Source organism: Protopterus annectens, chromosome 16.part0 (genome assembly GCF_019279795.1).
Source record: "Protopterus annectens isolate FY-2018-M chromosome 16.part0, PAN1.0, whole genome shotgun sequence".
Taxonomy (NCBI): domain Eukaryota; kingdom Metazoa; phylum Chordata; order Ceratodontiformes; family Protopteridae; genus Protopterus; species Protopterus annectens.
This window is the reverse complement of record NC_056750.1, coordinates 249,726,775-249,731,987: the sequence shown is the minus strand read 5'-3', so window position 1 is coordinate 249,731,987 and position 5,213 is coordinate 249,726,775. Positions and strand designations below refer to the sequence as shown.

The 5,213-nt window shown below is 40.2% G+C and overlaps 1 protein-coding gene across 1 annotated transcript in view; it reads left to right on the top strand.

The window, feature by feature from the left end:
* Window positions 1–241: 241 nt before the first annotated feature.
* The window catches only part of NOP9 (NOP9 nucleolar protein), a 480,269-nt gene continuing 475,297 nt past the window's right edge, over window positions 242–5,213 (top strand). Inside the window, exon 1 of the mRNA XM_044058359.1 lies at window positions 242–295. The gene's annotated coding sequence lies outside the window, so the exon portion shown is untranslated. The remainder of the gene's footprint in view (window positions 296–5,213) is intronic.

The window sequence follows — 5,213 nt, the reverse complement described above, 5'->3', positions numbered from 1 at the left end:
GAACAGCTGGACGCATTATGGGAACAACTATTTTGGTATATTGGCAGGCTAGAAGGACATTAATGGCCATGCTTGAAATATTTCTATGTCTGTGTTGCAGATATTATGGCAAAAAAAGTTTCAGAGTTTGACTATTTTTAGTGTGATTTGTTATGAAATGATTAAAGTCTAAAAGCTGTACCACATGGTCTTAGTTATTCTGAGTTGCCCAGAGATGACTGATGAAAATATGTCATAATTTAAAACAGAAGACAGTATTTAGCCTGGCAGTGTTTTCCAGCATTTCGATTCACAGGTAAACCAAAGATTTCTGCAGTCTGTGTATTTCAAGCTTGCAGAAACATTGATTTTAATAATCTTTTTTTTCTTTTCACAGTTTCTATTTGCAGTGAGATTTTATAACAGTCTTGTTTAAGAAGCATTTAATTCCAAATGTGTTGGTGCATAAACTGAATACAGCAATGACAGTTTGGCTGTAATTTAATGAGTACCATATGTTGGCTGTAAGCCAAGTGATTCATACATTTCTAACCTGACAGTTTTATTTCAGGTTTATTTTCTATACTCCTGCCTAATTTACAGTATAGACCTTTAACCTCTCGAGTTGTCATATTTCATTTCTGTGCGATGTTGGAAAGGAAAATGAGGAAGGAATCCTTAAAGCTAAAAGTCAGTACTAATATTTAACATGAGACTTGACTTACTAGGACGTAGTATTAGTACAATGCCTTACTGTTGTTTTTAACAGAACTTCTTTTGCAGGGTACTTGCTGTAAAAGGCATATGCAAGTTTGTATGTTAATGAATAATTATAAATGCACACAGGCATGTATACACACACAAACACAGATGTACACAGACTGTTGCAGGATATTTCTGTGGCATGAGTGTCTCCACCACCATATATTGAGAGAGACAACTTAAGGTTTATGCAGGTATCTTTGGGTTTTATCTTGTACAGCATTTGTTAATGCTGAAGGTGACATAAAGGAAATATAAGGTGCTTCTACGGGTTGAGATTTAAACCACAGAATTCAATTGCAAAAATGTAAGCATGTAAGACTTAAGTTATTGGTATCAAAAATTCATCCACATTCAAATTGTGCAAATGTAGTGTCTAAAAATGTAGAGCTTATAAATACTAAACCAGTAAATTAAAATGCTTTGTCTCAAAGATGCAGTAAGGTAAAAGAAGTGTTTTGTGCATCTAAGTGGGCCCTTAGGTGTTACAAAGCACACTTGGTTTTCATTTGTTGCATTTCCCGCAAGGATAAAACTGAAAATATTCTGATTTCTTGGTAAAATGTGTTTTTTCCAGATTGCATGTGTTAGCAAAATTTTCATTAATAGGCTTACATGTTTCATAGTAACATTTTAGTGGAACATTCTTGTTACATAGAGGAGGATATGAGAGCTTTGAAACACCAGAATATTAAATTATGCTACTAGATAAGGTCATAGACCAGATAGTTTAAAACATTTCCCAGGATTCACTAATCTTCCGTGTAAGACTAAATTAGTCTTACACGGAAGAGCCAGTCTAAGAGTAAGACAGCAGTGCACCATGCATATTAATGAGGGCGCGCTGCCTCAGCTCTAAAACTAACACTGAGTGTGGACGAGTGTAGTGGGCGTGTCAGACTGCCGATCAGTCCAAAAATCCATGCCCCTTCAAGTTTTAAACATGGGGAAATGTCTAGTTACATGAGCGAGTCCGCTCACATGTGTACATTCTAACACTAAACACCCCCATATAGTAAACCCCGTACAAATAAAAAAAGTAAAAGCAATTTTTTTTTTCATTTCCGATATAGCTGCCCATATTTGCGCGGGTTTGCCCATTGCTTAGCTACAGTTAGCAGTTTAGACACAGAAGAGGATAATAAGAAAAATATATGCAAATTAAGCTAAATAGCGTAGTGGTTAGAGCCATCGCACAAAGAGGAGGCATTCCCGGTTAGTCTCACCATACACTTTTCATTTTCTGTTGGAAATCTGTATACAAAAATATTTCCTGACATGTATTATTTAAAGTTTTGTAAAAAGCATTGAAATGTTATATGTAGTAGTGAACAAATTTTATATATATATATATATATATATATATATATATATATATATATATATATATATATATATATATATATAGGAAGGTGAAATGATTATGCATACTGATGCATAAGTAAATTATTTTAAGCAATGTAAAGCACTGCTAAGCACATTTTACCAGTATTGAGCATATTTATATTTAATTGCTCGTAGCTGAGCACTGCGTTAACTAGCGTAATGTCTTTGCACAGAGCTGCGCATCCCGCAAACTAGCGCAAACAACATGTTTGCGCTTAGCTGCGCACCGAGCTAACCAGCACAACATCGGGCAACGTCGAGCAACACTGAGCAAAGTCGGGCAAAGTTGAGCAAAGTCGGCTAAACACGGCCACACCTCTTTCACTGTACCTTAACCATTGAGGTCTGGCCAGTAGGAAAATAAAAAACAGAGACAGGGCTAGAACTTGGGATACTGTGCACTATAGTTACAGTACATAACTACTAAGCCATGACAGCATTTCATAACCATACACATCCAACAGACACATATCTATCAAAGGAATATTAAACATTGCTGACATCAGCTAAGCAGGTGTGCCTACAGCTGAATTTTTCCCAAACTGGCCAATCACAAATAAGTGCAGGAAATTAGGCATATTTAAGCTCCACAGGCAGGAATACTTGCCATAACTGGTTGTAGCTCCCTTCTGCAGTCAGCATGGCCGGAGTTGGAGAAGGCACTCTATTTCGAGCGCAACGTTGGGGCATTGAGGAGACCAAAGTAATGGTTTGGCTCCTTGTCCACATTCATGAGGAAAGACTCCTGCGGGGCCAGTACCAGGGCACCTAATACAAAACAGAGGTCTGGAACTGTCTAGCTCGTGATCTCACCAGTGCCACTGGTGTTCCTCGGACTGGTGAGCAGGTCAGGCAACTTTACTCTGACCTGAAGCGACGCAAGGAGGATCAACTGGACCAGTGGATCCAGGAGGCCCGTGGAATGGCAAATGCCCCAGTATTGAGTAAGTAGCCATTGTATTAAGTATTCAAGAATTGCTGTTCTTGTCTATACTATGGATAGGCATGTCTCATTATCACTGAATTTACTTCACAGTTGCAGGTGTCCGGGCTATGAATCAACAAGCACATGAAGATAGGCTGCAAAGGCTGCATCACCAGGCAGGTTAGTAATTATTCTGCATGTACTGTTATATAAAATAAATGAGAGAGCCTTCAAAAAAGTGTTTTAACCCAATAAATAAAGGTGTAATATACCTTTAATAAAGGTATAATTCCTGGAGTGCGTCTGTGTGATTTTCTTTGATATGTTGTTGTACTGTTGTATTTTAGAAATAGTACTGTTGTATTAAGCAGTGTTAGTTAACCCACACTTGGGTAGGCCCATATAAAGTGAATGAAGGGAGTGCCAGTAGCTTTTATGCATATTTACAGCCCTTAACTGTTGGTTCATATCCAGCATGTACAGGTTAATATGGCACATGAGTAGCTTGGTATTGTGTTCCCCAGAAATGTCAGTGAGCTGCCAGAAATGTAGGGAGCTGTTAACATATAACTGATAATTTCACCTGAACATATCTAGATAATTACATGAAAGTAGAGCTGTCAGTGTACCATCACAGCAGTAGTGTGTGTGAGCAACTCTCAAAATATGTAGCAGTAACATCTGCATCCTGGACAATTTGTATGTCAGATAGAGCTCATGTATATAATGATCTAGCAAAATCCAGTTGCACAATAGAAGGACATTGGGTAGTGTAATAATACATGTAAGGGACATATAACTGCAGTTAATAGGAATGTAGTGTAAACTAGAAGGATATATAAGTTGTTAATTGAGCTATCTTTTCCACCATACTGTATGTGCATAAAAAATGCAATTCCACACCTCAGTGGGTATGTCTAATCTCAAAACATTTGTTGGGACATATGTCCTATTGGTTTATAAATATTTGCATTCATTTCTATGAATGTGCCCTTTTCAAATACCACAATATTGGTGGCCTGTTGCCATCAATTAAACCTGCATGCTGTTGTAATGTCCACTGTTGTTCTGTATATGCATGTGTTATGCTTGCTTTTCAACTGTTGAAACTCTGGTGTGTTGCGTTAATGGGAATACTTCTGCATGATGTTATAACTAACTGGGAATGCTGTTGACTGTTACTAACCCATATCTTTATTAAGTTCTCCAAAATATAGTTCGTATGGGAAGGCCGGTCCCAACGGACCCACCTGTCCCACCTCAGCTGGCCATGGCACCTGGCACCAGCAGGTCCGGTGCCCAGCCTGGGACCTCCTCCTCTATTGGCCCTGTGCCACCTTCAGGTGGAAGTGCTGCAGGGGATGGGGCTAGGCCCCCCGTGCAAGCGTGGGCGGAGGAGGGCCACCTATCACCCTTCGAACGGTCCGGGCTGTGGTGCGTAGAGAGATCGAGCGTTCAGTTGCAGAACCTCTACGCCAGCTTGAGGCACGAGTGGTGCAACTCCTGGGTCAGCCTGCCCCTCCTAAACAGCCTCCAGCACAGCCACCCTCTGGGCTGTGAAGGTGCACTGGTGACTGCCCATGGGTGGGGATCTCAGTTCCACTGTTGCCATCTGTGGGCTCATGGGCTTGCGATTTCCAAACATCCCTCCCCATCAGTGGTGTTCACCCACCACGTGTCATATTCCGCCCCTGTATGCGTCTTGTCTGTCTTGTCTGTTTACCTCCCCAGCCTACCTCCCCAAATATACCTACTTCCCCTATTCCACATTCCACTCTCACCTGAAAAAAAAAGGGCAATCTGTTCCCAAAAAAAAAGATTACGCCCCATACATAGCTGCCTATTTTGCACACGTTCCCTGGACACATAAAATGTAATTTAGTTGGCATTACAACATACTTTGTTGTCCTCACCCCTCTCTCAGGGGTTGAAGGTTTCATATGTACCTCCAAATTTATTCCATATGCACAGCTGTTGCTGTTAAAGAAATGGGCAGCTATGGACCTTCCCTACACCCGTCCTGCACATCCCGAGCTATTTTCTATACTGTCTTTCCCTCTTTGTGCCCCTTTTTCACCACTTTCCTATCTCCTCATTTTCTTTTCTCTCAAAGAAATGAGCATGGAGGTTAGTGGATTTAAACAACGGCACTTAGTCTCTA